Below are 16351 nucleotides of genomic sequence, written 5' to 3' on the forward strand. Positions count from 1 at the left end.
GGTTGCGCTCCCTCCTGGGGGTGCGGCAGCAGCCGGGGCTCCGATGGGGGGGCGACCCCCCGTTCCCCCCCGGGCGAGCCCCGCTGCCCCTTTCCCCGGCCGGCGCCGCTCCCGAGCACCCACAGCCATAGCCCCGGGCTGCGGCGGGTGGGACCCCCGGCGGGACCCCCCGGGCCCGCTCCCCGACCTGCCGCACTCAGGTACGACCCCGGCCCCGCCGCCGCAGCCCCCCGAGGCCTCCTCCGCGCCGCGGCTGGTGGAAAAACAGCCTTTACCGTCCCCCGGAAGATTAGCTACCACTGAAAAGTCCGAAGCCTTTCTGCTTTTGATAACACACTCTGTCGTTTCTCTTACTGTGAAGGGAAGTTTATTACCACTGAAAAAAGGTATTTTTATGAAGATAAAAATATAGAATTAAGCAGTGCTCCCTGAGGAAAAAAGTACTTTGAGATTCTGCAGGAAAAAAGAGATAAAGAAGCGTATTTTGAAATAATAGATGCATTTTGTATGGTTTCCTTTTCTAAACTCCCGGTTTGTACTACAGATTGCAGAAATCACCCCCCAGCCCACCCCACTGACCCCCCGAGGGCCGCCCTGGGTGGCAGTGGAGGACGAGGCAGAGAATTCCCACAGGGCTCCAGAGCCTCCCCGACCAGCTCCAAAGACGTGGCAAAGAGTCCTGCAGAGTGGGGGGGCCCCTCCGGGCAAGGCCAGGGCCCCCCCGGCCGGGAGCAGAGAGCTGGCCCGGCCGCCGCCGCTTCGGGGACCCAACGAGCAGTGCAGGCAGCGACACGCACCCCCGGCTCGCGATCCCTTCGTACGAACTGTGGCTCAGGGCAGCTTATTTTAAACTGTGCTCTTTTTAAAAGAACCACCGACATCGTGAGTGAAAGTTCCTCTCAAGAACCTGTTCACGTCAAAGCGACAAGCACAACCTGCTGGGAAGAACAAGACCACTGCAAAGGTTTAACCTACAGACCCAGGTGCGTCAGATTTGCCAAAAACATAAAAAAGGGTGTGATGTCAACACAATGTACATAGTGTATAGTAGGGGAGAGAATAAATGTATCTCAATTTGTCGTTATTTTGCTAACCAAAGCTGTACATTTTTCCTATTACTTGCTCTCTGTCTCCTTTGGGTTTTGAATGGGTTACCATATACTACGCGTCCAGTCCGCAGCAGCAGTTCTGAAAATGCACTGTTTCTACTGATACTCATGCTTTTTCCATTTTATTGCTCAGATTACATGAATTGTTGACTTTATTTTTACACAATAAAGAGCGAAGAAAGACACCGGGTTCTCTTAAATGTGTCAGCTCCCTGAGCAGCCGGTGCTCGGGAGCCGGTCTTAACCCACAGCAAGGTTTTGCCTGCTTAAAGCAGGAATTTCTGCCCCGTTCCCCTGGGAGCCTGCTCAGGCACCCCCCCAGTCTCGGCCGTACCTGCCAGGCTCTCCTCCTCCTGTGACATTAGACCACATCTTTCCCTGCTTTACACAACACCGTCATACAAATCGGTTATTTTTTTCCCCAAGGCGCAGGCTGGCAGCTCCGCTCCCTCCGGCCGCCTCTGCCAGGCTGGCGATGGCGGGGACGGTGACACCCCGTCAGCTCTCTGCAGCAAACGCTCCCGGCGCGGGCAGGACCCTGCGGCTCCCGCTCTCTCGCCACAGGCAGGAGCTGCGCTTGGGGCATTTCGCTCGTCCTTCGGGGAGCCAGGCTGGGCTCCCAGGGCAGTTCCTGGAAGGCATCGCTCCAGAGGGCAAATCTGAAGGCAGGGTGACACTGGGGCACTTGGCTTGGAGGGCGGTGTGGCTAGAGGCCACCCGTGTGTCACGGGGACTCTGCAGTGGTGGGTGGGGGGCTGCGCCTCACAGGGCGGCTTACGCCGTTCCTGAGTAATTGCTATGAATTCCCACTTGTTACACGTTTGCTGCAGAACAGACTTGCCAGAAAAATTGCTTTTAGGACCAAAGATACAAGTAGGAAAACCATTATTTACTCCTTATAACCAGCCAGAAACAATTTCCCCCCCAACACACACACACCCCTGTAACTCCCCCATCCCATTGCCGCTGGGAATGGGAGCTGTACGGGTCCAGTTCAGCGCTGCTGCCTCGGGCACCACACATCCTTTGGGGACACCGGCACTCCCCTGCCTTCCTCCGCACGAGCAAGGACATGGTGACAGCCCGGAGGGACGCGGCTGGCATAACTCAGCAGAGCCCTTGCTGCTGCCACGCTTGTGGCCAGTGAGTCTCAGCTCCCGGGGGCTGGCGAGGGCCGTGGCAAGGGTCCCACGGCCGCTTGTGCCGCATCTTCCCAAGCAACGACTACAGCCAACTGCAGCCTCTGCTAACGGCATCCCTGACCGGCATCCCGCCACCTCCCGCATCTCTGTCTGCCAGGGAACAGCCACCCCGGGGCCCCCCTCCTTCACCCGGCACCTGCCACCCTGATAAAGCCTCTTCTCCGTGGGAGGGTTTGCTCCTGTGACTGCTCCAGGTCCTTTTCAGGATGTCTCAAGTAACCGTCGTTACACAGCCAAGAGCGAACAGGGCGAGGGAGAGAGGGAGGACACCTCAAGCCAAACTGCAGGTTTGAGGACCCGGCCCGTTCTCCCGTGCCGCCAGCCACAGAGAGAGGCAGATGCGGAATTACAAGCACGGGGTACCCTTGGCAGGGGATGGTCAGCATCAGGAATCCTCCCAGGGCCGGAGGTAAAATGATAGATTGGAACTGGTTTAGGGCAATTTACTGAGCCCCAGGGGGGACAGGCTGAGAGCGTAACATGCCACTCATCAGTCACTCTTGCAGGTGACTAGAGAGGAGGCACAGATGGGCTGCCAAGGGAGCCTCAGCCAAGGCTCGTAGGTGGGCAGGATGGGGAGCAACACAGGCACAGGAATTAAAGCAGGGGCACAACGCCAGCGGACGCAGAAGGGGCGTTGAAGATAACAGTGCATCCAAGAGTTTCCCCCTCCCTGACTCCCCAGATCCCCCCAGGTGCAGAAGTGATTTAGATGAGCATCTCGACAGCCTTACAAAGGCATCGATATCGCAGAGCTCCAGTCAGAAATCCCCCACCGCGCACAGCCCCTTCCCCAGGCAGCTCTCCCCAGCCCACCGAGCAGAGCTCAGCCCGCTCGGGCGACGCAGATACCATCCGCTTCCCCCCCGCCCCTGGAAACCAGCTGCTCCGAGGACAGGCTGTTTGGTTTCGTGTCACTGGGATCAGCCTACATCTTTGCCAGGGGAATGCTATTCTTACCCAGGGAACGGGTGGCAGCTCCCGTCTCGTTCTCAGCCACCACCAGCCCACCCCGGCCCTGCCCCAGCTCCGAGCAGGGCTCTGCCCGCAGGGACAGCCGTCTTCTCAGCCACACTCGGCCATCCCAGCTGCCAAGATGAAACTACAGTGCCCAGCCGCTGCCGCGGGAGAGGGAAACGATACCCTCACCGGGAAGCTTGTGCTGCACTACAATTTAAACTGCAATAAAGAAATTACACTAACAGGCGTACTTTTTTCTTTTTTTTTTTTTTTTCTGCTGGTAGCTGGAAAACATTGCAGCGATTCAAGCGGGGCTGTCTCGCTCCCCGAGGCGGGCAGCGGTGGCACGGCAGGGCGGGCGGGCGGGCGGGCGGGCGAGAGCAGGGTGGGATGTGGGTGACGGCTGAGGGGGCTGGAGCTGGAGGAGCCAAGACTTCTGCATCAACAGAGGGGTAACAAACCTCCCGGCTCATCACCTCCCGGGCTCCCCACGGCTGCGAGGGGACCCTTGACCTGCCTCTCAGCCCCCCATGGACACTGCACCACCTCCCCATGCCTGCCCTCATGCGTACAGCCGCTTCAGGCAGCCCCAGGGCCATCCCTGCCGGGGCAGCTCGGCACGCAGCAGCAGCTCCAGGCGTGCGACCCGCATGTCCCAGCGCTGCTGCTGCTGCAGCAACGCCAGCTCCCGCGGCAGGCAGGGAGGGAGGGAGGATCCTGCGAGAGGAGACAGCAGCACAGGCCCATCAATAAGACGCACCAATCCTGACACCTCACCCTGCAACCAGAAACTGCGGCTTTGGGCTGGAAGCTGTTTAGTGGCACCAGCTCTGCCGCGGTGATGCTGGTGACAGCCAGCCTGGCAGCCCCTGCAAGCGCGGGGATAAGGGAGAGCGTTACCCGCACCAGCGCTGAGAGCGCTAAATCCAGGAGGCTTTTAGAGCAGCGGAGCAGATGGAGATCTTGGGCTGCGTGAGGACAGGCCCCACGACTCGGGAGATGGCTCAGAAATATTGACGGGGGCGAAGGAGAGTTCTTAAGGGCAGGCTACAGCTGGGATTTACAGCTCTGATCCGACTTCGCACTGGCGACTCACATGGAAGAGAAACCACTCTCGCGCCCAGGCGTTCTGCGCCCCACTGCCCATCCTTTTCTCCCCACTCCTGGGGCACAGGTCAGCCCCACCAAGGGCTTTCAAGAGGTGAGAGGAGGTGATGGGCTAGATGAAAAATTAAACGGGCTGCATTTTATAGCAACACACCCATGAAAACCAGAGAGACAGCATGTCCCGAGACAGCCTCTCCCACATCCCTGCCCTGCGCGGGAGGACCCGGGGGCACCCCCCCGCGCCGGAGGGGAACAGCCGCCTGCAAGCAAAGCTGTCTGCAGCACTGGGTCCAGAAACATCCCAGAGCATCATTATTATGCAGTGCCAAAGGCGTGCTAGGCACTTAATAACACGCAGTTAGATTAATTAGTAGCGAGTGTGTCATGCCGTATGCCTGGCCTGCGCCGGCGTGCCGGGAGCACATGGCTCCATGAGACCCGGATTAAATATGCATGAGACACGGAGCAGGGAGCTGGTGTGCGCCGGGCAGAGCCCCCAGGAGCAGCGAGGGGGGCTCAGCTCCCAGCCTGGGCAAGGCTGTGGCAGGGAAATGACAGAAACATTGGCACATGCCTACAGAAAACACTCTTTGTCTTCATTTTGCAAAAATTGGGGGTGATGGGAGGGGGAAAGAGGGGTATACAGGCTGAAGCATCCTTCCCCTCCCCAGCACGGCTCCTGGATGGGGTTTGGGGCACTAGCATCATCCTTCCCAATGCCAGGGAGCCCTGCAGCGCTGGGGGCTCGGGCAGCAGCTCCAACCTGCACGTAAACACCCCGAGCAACGAGCACAGGGCCGGGAGCTCAGCCGGCGGGCCCTGCGCCCGCAGAGGCTCCCTGCTGCGGCGGGGGCTGCCGAACGCCGGCCTGGGCTCCCCCAGGGACACGGCTCCAAGCGAGCGACTCGCAGGCTGCGCGGTGAGGCATGGGAAGAGGAAGAGCACGGGGAGGCAGGCAGCCAAGCACTCCGCTTCGGGGCACCGGGCAGGGCTGGGAGGATTTCCCGACTTGGGGAGGGAAAGCATCCGTCCCCCCTGCAGCGACAGGGCAGGAGGAGGAGCAGGGCCCCGGAGCCGCAGGGCACCCAGGGCTGCGGGTGCTACGGCCAAGCCATGCCGCTGCTGTGGGAGCACAGGGACCGGCTGGGTCACCGCAGGCGGCTGGACACCACTCCGGGCACAAAGTCAAGGCTGACAGACCGTTCCGGTCACAGGCGTGAGTCACGGCTGTGACAGAGTGTCCCTCAAATGCCGCTCAGGAGCCTTCGCTGGCAGAGCATCGTCTCCCCACACCTCCGCAGCGTGGCTGCGGCACTGCCTGGGCGTCCTTTCCAGGCACAGCCAAGGAAGGGGCTTCCTCCAGCCCTTCGTCCCCCCGGGAAACCCAGCCAGACCCGGCCAGGGCCCCGCTGAAGCAGAGGCAGAGATGCCCTGGCCGGTGCCTGTGGGCAGGCACAGAGCACAGCCCCAGCCTGTCCTTCCCACGGCACCGGGCTGGAGGAATGCGGAATCTGTTTAGCACAGTGAGACGAGCCTCTGGCCAGACAACAGCTTTTTCCAGAACCTCGCAGAGACTGTTCCTACAGCAGAAGTAATGAATCTGTAACATGAAAAATCTCTCCTAAGACAACAGCTCCGAGACCTCCTGAGTGAGCCAGCCACAGCTCCCGGCACAGCCACGGCCGCTCGGACCTCGGCCAGGCTGCAAAACCTCCCCAAGGTCTCCAAACACTCGGGCTCGAGCTCCTGCCGATCTCTGCGCCGCTGTAGCCACAGCCGGCACGACCCACATGGGGCTCTCGCACCAAATGCCCCTGGTCGACGTCCGCCCCAGTGGGACAGCACAGGACACCCCTTCCCCAGCATGAAACTGCCTTTGCCCAAACGGCACTGGAAGAGCAAATGCCATTTCACACCGCTCAGCCACGGTTAAATGAAGAGCAGCAGCAGCCTGGAGCGGCGGGTGTCTGACGAGCAGCAGCCCCTCCGCAGCCTCCTCGCAGGGAAACTGGGTCAGTAGAGGCAAGGGAGGAGAGGAGCGGGAGCTCGCTCTGCTCCCCGGGCCCGGGGGGTCCAGCGGGTCTTGCAGCGGGTCAGTCAAGGGAACAGGCTCCCTTTGGTAACCCAGGCTCTGCAGTTTTATTAGGCTCTTGGTGGCTGCAGGATTTATTCAAACCTGTGAAGCACTGAGGAGCCTTGGTGAGGGGCAGAGAGGCCCGCAGAGCTCCTGCAGCCCCTCTGCAGCCCGTGGAGCCCACGGCAGCTTTGGACACATCAGCCCAGAGCACTTCCAGCCCTGGCTGGCTCCAAGGCGCAGCCGCGCGGCAAGCCCCACCAGCCCTCCGGTCCTGCACATCTTGCCCGCTCCCACCACGCCAGCACCCCCTGGAAACCAGAGCCCCCTCGGTCACGAGGGCAGCGAAAAGCCCCCGGTGCTGCCACTTTCCACCTTTGCAAGGCCCAGCAGAGCCTCCTCCAGCAACGCGGGGACGAGGCGGTGACAAGCACAGACCCTGGCAGGGCGAGGCTGCGGGGGGACACACACGCATGGGGTGGGTTTGCTGCATGAGCATCGTGATGTCACATGCGCTGGCACACGCAGAGAGCCGGGGCCGTCCCGGTCACGGGCCCCAAGCCCGCTGCCTCCGTCCTGCTGGGAGGCGGATCAGGCTGTCCCTGTGCCACAGCCCAGCTGCTGGAGCTGGGGAGATGCCTGGTGGGTAAATACCAGGAAAGGGCAGCGTTGTTGTCCTACGGTTACAGGTTAGCGGCAGCGCTCGGTACAGCTCGGGAGGGAAATCGTTTTGAGCAGCAGAGGGGAGGCAGCCGCGACCCCGGCAGCTCCGAGCGCGTGGCCGGTGGAGGCAGGATGGGCAAGAACGGAGTGCGGAGGTCAGGGAGGGCTGTTTGCATGGGCTGATTGAAACGGGGACGTGCCAGCACCGCTCACCAAACAGACTGCCTCCGGCGGCTCAGGCGCTGGGGATACCCCATGTGCTGGCGGCCGGCTCACCCCGAGGCTGGGGGAGCCGAGAGGTGCAGGAGGAAAAGCAGCTGAGCTACATCCATGCCAAGGAGGCATCACCTTCCACCAGCACCGCCCGGGTGCTGCCAGCTCTCCCAGCTCCTCCATCGCTCCCCAGGCTACTCAAGCACACTGGGGCCAGCCCCAGCGCTGGTGGCACCGCAGGGAGATGGCTCCCACCGGGTAACCTGGACCATCCCCATCCAACATGGGCCTACCAGATTGCTGGTGGTCCAAATCCTGCATACCCCTACCCCAGACCGCCCCAGGTTCACCTCCCAGCCATCAGCCTGTTTCTGTGCAGCCCTTCAATCAGTTAAATGATTATTCACCCTTCGGTCCCGTTGGCTGAAGACAAGTCAGTCTCCTCGGCCCCCAGCCCACGATATTGGCACACTGGGGTCAGCCGGAGGAAGGGGTCTCTGCGGAGGGATGAGCTGCAGGCAGCCCCCACGGCCAGTGGGAGGATCGATCCTTCGCAGCAGCAGCTCCCTGCCAGCCCTGCTGCACCCCACTCCAAGGGTTAGTTTGAAAAAGCAATTTTGGAAGAATCCTGATAATTCTGGATCTTTCCGAGCTGCTGCCTCCCCTGCTGATGGCTGCAGGAGGAGGGCTCTGCTCTCCGGGGGTCCCGCAAACATCCCCTCTCTTACACACTGCTTTTAGCCACATGTCGCAACCTGCAGGACTGGGAACCCCCCGCAGCTGCAGCAGACCTGCGTATCCCCTTTAACTGGCACTTTGCATCTCTCTGCTGAATGCTTCAGAGCAAAGTTTGCTTTTTTGCACCCCGCAGCTCTCTCTGAAAAGACCCTTCCCCAGCCAGGGCTGACATCGGGCATCCCCCAGCAGCGGGGAGACCCCGGCCCACCCGCACCGGGGGCAGGGAGCTGCTGGCAAAGCTGGGCTGCCCCCCCTCGTCTCGCCTTCTCAGGATATTTTTGCAACCTTTTCCCGGGCTCCTCCTCCTGCGATTTTCCCAGCTGCTGCTGAACACCACCTTGACAGAGCTGAGCTGATTTCCTCCATCCTTTCCATGCATTCCTGATGGCTTACAGAGGGGCTGGGATCTCAGCCGGAGCCTCAGACTCCACCAAGGAGTTTTGTTGGGGGGGGAATGCTCCTCTGGCTGGGGATCCCAGGAGGGATCCCAGCCCCATCCCAGGGACGCAGAGGGAAAGAGCAACCGATTTCCCACCGGAGGGTCCCCAACTAAGCACTGCTCCGCCACGGGAGAGGCTGCCGGTGAGCACGGAGCAGAAGGAAGAATGTATCTTCCAAAGCTGATTAAAAATAGATGCAGCATCTCACTAATTATGCTGTGTAATTAGCATTTGTTTTCTGCTTAGCAGAAATCTGCAGGGAGCGGAGCTGAGCTGGACCCTGAGTACCTTGTTTGCCCCAGCTTGGGCACAGGAGGCTCATCCCACGGAGGGACAGGCTGCAGCGGGCTCACAGCCCACCCTGTGCTGCCCTGGCACCCCCAGCCCCGGGCGGCACGGGTCCCCATGCCACCCGGGGCTGGGGGTGCCGGGGCATCACAGGGTGGGGGTCCCCACACACCCACTCCCACACTTAGCTCCCTGTCAGCCCATCTGCACCCAGGCTGTAAGCAACAGATGACAAGATCCACAGCGATGCTGGAAATTAGGTCAGCGATAGCCTGCAGCAGATTTTAACATTTATCATCCTGGCGAGGCTCTTATGCAAGTCAGAGGTGCCACAGGGCAGCCCCACGCCAGCAGCCGCCCCCGGCCCGGCTGGCAGAGAGCGAAGGAGGGATGCAGAGGCCCGGATCACCCCACAAGTCCCTTCCTGCTGGGGAGGGGAGAGGAGGGATGCAGGGCTCCATCACGCTGCCGACTCAGTGCTGACAGCCTCCCCCCAGACACCCGCACACCCTCCTGCCCACCCGGCCTCTCATCCCCGTACCCCGATGGGGTGGGCAAACCCCCGAGGGGACACAGCTGTGCGGATTTATTCCCTCCCAAGAGGGGAGCGGGACCCCGACCCTCCATCCGAGCCCGGAGCGACTGCGCCCCGCGCCCAGCCCACACCAGCCCTTTCTCTCCAGCCCCCCGATGCCATCCTACACCCAGAGACCGGGCTGGTTTCTTGCACCGATGTTCGATTTGGGATGGGTTGTGCTTCACAATTGGCAACGCTTCCTGCTCCTTCCCAGATCACCCATATGTTGGTGCCATTAATATTCATAAGCTCTGTGGAGGCATCCAGGGCTGGGAGAGGAGCCCCCGGCACCAGCCCCCCCGGCACAGCGCTGCCTGCTTCTGCCCAGCCCCAGGAGCCAGCTCTCACGGCTCATCCCGGGGGTGCCAAGCTGCCAGATCCCCAGGGACGGCCGGGCACGGCCGGGGCTGCCTGGCTCGTCTCCGGGCCCTCTCCGGCAGCAGAAGAGCTCTCCGGAGCCAGATGTGCCCACAGCCCCTCTGCGCTGGGCTCGGCCGCCGCGGCTGCAAGTCCTCAGCCCTCATGCTGCAGCCTTGACCCTTCCTTAGCCCCATCCACCTTGCAGAGCCGTCGCACACCCGATATCCAGGACCCTTCCCGAGGGCTGGAACAGGGGCACCGTCCCCCACATGCTCCCGCTGCAGCTCTGCCCTCCTTTACCCCACTGCTTGTGCGATTTAGGGAGCAGCTTTTGCATCCTGGGCCGCTTCCCTTGCTCCAGGTGCTACAGCCGCACTGTCCAAGCGCAGCTTGGCAGATCCCGGGGAAGGAGGCAGGAGAACAGCAAGCGGCACGGCGGGAGGAGGCTATTTTCAGCAAAATTAAATTTATCCGCCTTCAGTCAGGAAAGAGGAGGCTCCGGTTGGCTGCAGGGATGGCTTCGCAGACCAGCCTGACCGCGGGGCTTCGATCCCCGGTGCCCACCCCCGGGCTACGGCGGGGGACCCCGCTCAGCACCAGGAGCGGCTGTGATGTTATCCTCGGGATTGGGATTTCCCCGGCCCAGATGCTGCCCCACGGGTAGGGTAGAGCCTGGCCACCGCCAGCACTGCCCTGCCCCTTCCCTGCCCGTCCCCAAGGCTGTAGTGGCCGCGGTGGTGTCAGCCGCAAGCAATAACCACATCAGATTAATTGGATACCAGTTTACCGCAAACAAAGAGAAAGCAGGTGACATTTACCTAGCAAACTAATTGATATCCAAGTAATTTGTTGGAGAAACCTTGTTACATGCCAGCTGGATTTCCCAAACCCTCCCAATCCTGCTCATTACAAACAAGGTTTGTGTGTTAATCAGAGAGCTTTAATCACATTGCTACCCACCATAATTTTGAGCAAGTTACAAAGCTACCAGATTTATCACAGGCTTTCAGATCCTAAACGCTCTCTTAAGAATTTGTTTGATATTTTATTAGCGGGCAATAATGCTCTTTGCGAAGAAGACGGACATGTCTCTTTCAAGCGATGACACGGGAGCAGAGCTGGCTCGCGGCACCGCCTCTCCTCCCTTTCATCTCCTTGCAGCACCTGCCATCGCAGGCATGCAGCCCTCCCTCCAGACATGCCGCTGGCCTGGTGAATCCCATCCTCCTGCCCAGCGCACAACCGGGAGCTGTTTCCACACAAGAGAACCGGCTCCAGTCAAACCATCAGCCGGGAGATGCTCGTCCCCCCGGCCGAGCCTCCTACGTCAGGCAGGGCGCGAGGCAGGAGTCCCTGCGTTCACCAGGGGCTTCCCATGCACAAGGTTCTCAGGAGTGCTCAATAAATATAACATGAAAAAAATAATCAATGCACTAGCTCATAAGCAGCAGCAGCGGAGTGTGAACAGCTGGGGGTTTGCAGGCAGAGGTACAACCAGCCAAGCAGCGAGTCCAAGAAAAGCAAGAAAAAGCACGTTCCTAAGGAAACATTCTGCATCAAGCCTTTGAGCTGGGAACTAAACCAAGAATTAATTACAGGCTGATTTTATGGCCTTTATTTTGTATTTTTAAAGCTGATCAGGCCTCCAGAACATGAACAGAGGCGCTCCGAGCGTGCCCTCGCGGAAGGAAGCCAGCACGCTCGGGGACCTGCGGAGCACCCGTGCGCAGCGCCCCGGGGGGCTGCGTGCCCAGGAGAGCAGCCAGCCCCACTTCACCTCCTGTTTTGCCACCCCCTCCTCCTCAAGCCCAGGCACCGCGGGCGGAGGCTCACCCCGTGTCTGCTCAGCAGCGATGGCTCTTCGGCCCCCAGTAAATCCAGTCCAAGAGATGGAGTGGGCACCTTCTCACATCCCCCAGCCCCTTCCGATGGCCCGTGCGGGACAGCCCTGGTCCCGAGCCTGGTACAGCTGCCTGCTGCTTGGGTCGACCTGCCTGGGCAAGGCTTTGCCTCTGCCCGCCGAGCTCACAGCCCCCTCCAGCCAGCTCCCCTCCTCGCGGGCAGAGACTGTTGGCCCTGGGTCTAGAGGAGCAGGTGCCACAAAGAAATCACATCTTTACTCTCATCTGCCCAAGGTGAGAGCATCGCGCTTCCCCCACCTCCCACCCCACCCTGGTGCCCTCCCCATCGCCTCTCGGGGGGGCACAGCCCCGGCTCTGCCCAGACACAGCCCCTGCCTCTGGAAAGGAGAGGTGTATGTGTGCGCTGCAGATCTGCTGCCTTTCGGGCTGAGGCCTGTACAAGCTGCTCCATCACCCTAATGACATGGCTCATAATTATCTCATTTGCTATTAATCTGGATGTCAAGAGAAATTCCACTCATTTGCTTTTAATTAATACAGCCTTAAAATAAAGCCAGGGGGCTGGCAGGACTCTGGCAAGAGGTGTCTGCATCAGTATTAGAGAGGATCAACCGAGACCAACAAAGCGAGGAGTGGTTGCGGTGGAGAACTATTTATAGGACAAAAGGAGACAACTGCAAGGGAACCGTGATGCTTCCCAACCTCACCAGTGCCCTCTGCACGCACAGGCACTGTCTGCTAGCACCAACCATCACATCCAAGGCACAAGAGGCTTCTGGACGCTCTGACGAGGCTCAGCTGTCCCAGAGAGGACCCACACTAAAAGTGCCTGTTTGCAGCCAGAGCTCGGGGCCCAAAGCTGGGGACCAGCCTCGCTGCTCCGAGCAGAGCAGAAGGGATAGAGCCGACGGCACACAGCTGCCCCAGCCGGCTCTACGCAAGCCAGATGAACTGGAGCCACGGGAGGGGAACTCAGGTGCCTGCGGCAGGAGCTCTGCAGCCCGTGGGTGCACGCTGCGCCCAGATCACGGCTTGATACTGCCAGTCTACAGGTGGACCTGGTTTGGGGAAGCATGAGGGACACTGCCCCTCCTAAATCTACCTGACCAGCACAAGTCAGAAGGGAAGAGGAATGAGAATTGGGGGGCGGGGGGGGGGGGGATCCCAACAAACCCGCTTTCCCTGTCCTCAGCACGAGCGTCCTGAAATACAAGCCTTGAGTCACCAGAGCTCAGCCCCTGCAATACAAACTGCACAGGCAGAATCTAGCCTACCACAAGCTCCAGACATGGAGGTGGAAACTCATCTCACCCAGCTTCAGACATCTGTGACTGAGTTACTCATCTAGACTCCCTCAATAATCAGAGAAGAGACACAGACTTGCATCCTAAAGCATCTTCTCTCCCTTATCGAGGGACCCCAGATAAGCAGCACACATGCGGAGGTCTTCCTTCCTGATCTCTAGGTGTCCAGAAATAACATACAGGAAGCAGATCCAGAGAATTGGTAGCAGAACAAATCATTTATCATTTGACTGGCACAAATCTTCCATCTCCCTTCATATCCTCAGAGGGCAAAAAAAGCTGCAGAACAAGCGGCCATAAGAGCTCTCAGGAGGCAGGTGAGAAGCTCCTACCTGGAAGGGCAGCATCAATACCGGGTTCAGAAGGGGAATGGGTTTGTTTCCTTATGCCAGCTCAGGTTTGCATGGAGCAGCTCTTAAGCAGCCTTTGATCTGCCTCTAGCTGTGTGCAGGGCTGAGCCTGACCTGCAGAAGCCAAGCTTGCAGTGAGGAGGCTCCGCATGGGGCGGCTCAGGTTTAATTAAGCCAGTGCAGGCAGTGTCTGTTGATGAGCCTAAGGCACGACAGCCAGAAAGGGCTCTCCAACATGTGCACCTCAGCAGGGCGAGCAACTCCTTCCAGGCTCCCCACCAGTGAAGCCAAGAAATGGTTCCTGCTTTAATTACCCGCTTCCCGGAGGAAGGAGCTGGCTGCAGGGCCGTGGCTGGGAGCCCTGGGGGGATGCGCACCCCTCTCCTCGCTGTCGTGGCTCGGAAAGCCACCCGGCCACGTGCCCCGCACGCAGATGCCATGCTTGGGAGGCTGCACAGGCCAGGCGGACCCAAGCGTTCCCAAGAACAGGCAGTTCTTTAAAGCTTTCCTACTCACACATCCCCTCCCAGCAGCATGTTCCCGCGCAGGGGAGGAATTAGGCACGCTCCACACCCCCAATGCAACTCCTGCAGGAATCATTCTGCAGAGCTGTCTGGGTGCCACATCTCTTACAGAGAGCACAGCAGGGAGTCAGGAAGACTGAACCCACACGGCATATCCCAGCAGTACGGGCGTGGAGCAGCCGCCTGGAGCGGAGCGGGAGGATGCTAGTGCTACAGCCCAGCCCCGCCTGGCAGCACCGGCTGAATGATAAGGCAGCAGAGTGGCACATTAGTTTAAAAAGAGGTAGTGAGCCTTAACCCATCCTCCAGGCACACAGCAGAAGGGCAATGATTGTGTTACGGTACACTGTTTCACTGTAGAGAGAAGCTAAAGAACTATCCCGACAGCCTTCTCCATTTTGCAGAGCCCCCGCTGTAGCCACAAGAAAGGATTCAATTGCCTTCCTTCATCTCTCCATCTTCCTCCCCTCCGGTTTCTGCGCCCTGTTCACCAGCAGCACTGAGGAGTTACCAAGCAATGAGACCCATTCAGAGACTCCTGAACAGTCACAGACAGAAGTGTTAAAGTATCCTTGGTGATAACAAAAGGCAAGGCTTTAGAACGTCAGCAATAGATTGTTGGGAACAGGAGAACAAATACTTAACACGCAGAAAAGCTAATTTCCAGTGAACGGCGAGTTGAAAAGGAAGAGATGTGTATGAGTTTACTTAGGAAGGACACTCAGGCTCTAGTCTCCGAGTTTCTATTAAGAGGCGGTTTCATGCATTACAAAGCGATTTTCCCTTCCCTAGTTTATAAGCCAATTAGATAAAGACCAAGTTAATCCCTTGTTGTGTTCAGAGAGCCACGGGTAGACACCAAACACAGAGATTAGCCCGTTTGTTTAACCGCCTCCCAGGTTTTGGCAGCTGAGAGCGCATCGCCCGGTACAGGTAAATACCAGACCCAAGCAGAACAGAGCCCCCAGCTCCGCAGAGAGGGCTGGAAGGTCTCCCCACCAAGGCAACACCCATCCTCCATCTAACCCCTATAAAGGTCACTTTAATCCAAAGCCACCTGATCTCAGTTTACCTGCACTCAGAATAAGAAGAGCGCAGAGACACGTCAGTTCACGCAGAGGGAAGCGGCAGCGATGCCTGCGGGAAGCAGTGCATACCCATGCTTTTTGTCTTTGTTTTTTTTAACGCTCGCTCTTCACCCCTCCGGGCGATGGCACAGGCCAGCTGAAGCCCCAGCTCTCCCGCAGGGTGACTGCACAGGCCTTACACGTCCCAGAAAGCCCGGAGCCCAGCAGGAGGAGGCAATCCCAGCCGCAGACCCAGAGCAGCAAGAGCCTCTCATACCTGTTGAGAAACCGGGCTCGACATAGCCCAGCTCACATCTTTCGCTGCAGAACCTCTACCAACCAGCACACCCCAACCCTCCCACGGTCAAACACCAACCAGGAGCACACAAAATCACCGATACATCAGGAGAGCTTAAAATCACAGACACTCACCCGCTTCAGCTGCACAGCCAGGTCAGGAGGGGCCACAGTCACATCTGCTGAGGAGCCCCTCTTCTAGCAGGGCAATCCCCAGAGCATGAGCTGCTCTGCTCCCCGACAGACCCCTCCTCTGGCACAGCTGAGCCAAATGAGGTGCTTCAGCACTGCTGAGATAAATTTGTAGCATGACCCAGAGCTTGGGATGAGTCTGGGCTGGTCCTGTGGCACCCCGGCATAGGCAGGCTGCTGCCTGGGCCAGCAAAGTCTGGGCCAAGGTAACCAGCAAAAAAAGATGGGTTTCTCTGGTGTTCTGCCCACAAGATCTAAGAAACACCCACCCCTGCCCTCAGCACACCACGTGTGCCTCACTTTGTGATGGGCTCTACAAGACCCTGTCCCTGGGGTTTAGCGAAGCTGCTGCTACACGTGCAGTTGGAATGAGAAATGGATGAACCATTCGGTGCTGACAGAGGTCCCGTGGCTCCTGGGAAAGGTCCCAGACCGATTCCTCCCAGTAAGAACTCACTAGTTAATACCTCTGCCCCCACCAGTGAGGTGGGCCCTGCAGGGCTCACCCCAAGTCCAATAGTTTTGGCAGAAAGGGAATGGAGGGTGTTTGCGCTCAGAGCTGAAGGCGCCCAGCCGTGTGCTGAGGCGGGGAGCACAGGAGGCGGGTTTAGCGGGTGTGGGGGTTCCCACCCCAGCAGACCTCTGTGCGCAGACAGCTCTGCACAGCAAACCCTTCCTCCTTAAGCCCGACTGAGTTTCCTGTTGCACGGAGAGTGGGCCACAGCTGCTAATTACAAAACTGATTCTCCTCCCTCACAAGAGCATCCAGGCTGCGGCAGCTCTCTCCGCCACCCACTCCAGCTGTGGGTCATCGCCAGGGTCCCCTCCCCATCACACCTGGGAGCTGGGAAGCGTCATTTTGGCTGGGCTCCCGCTGTCCCCCAGATAATGCTGGGTGTCTTCACAGTGGACAAGGGAGGTGGCAGTCCCTGGTTTCTCAAGCTGGCAGTCAGTGCAGTCGCAGAGTTGCTGTTTAGGAGGCTCCATCTCCATCCTGTTCCCTCAAGATGGGGGACATGGCAGT

The sequence above is a fragment of the Gavia stellata genome, chromosome 22 (genome assembly GCF_030936135.1).
Source record: "Gavia stellata isolate bGavSte3 chromosome 22, bGavSte3.hap2, whole genome shotgun sequence".
In the NCBI taxonomy this organism is placed as follows: Eukaryota; Metazoa; Chordata; class Aves; order Gaviiformes; family Gaviidae; genus Gavia; species Gavia stellata.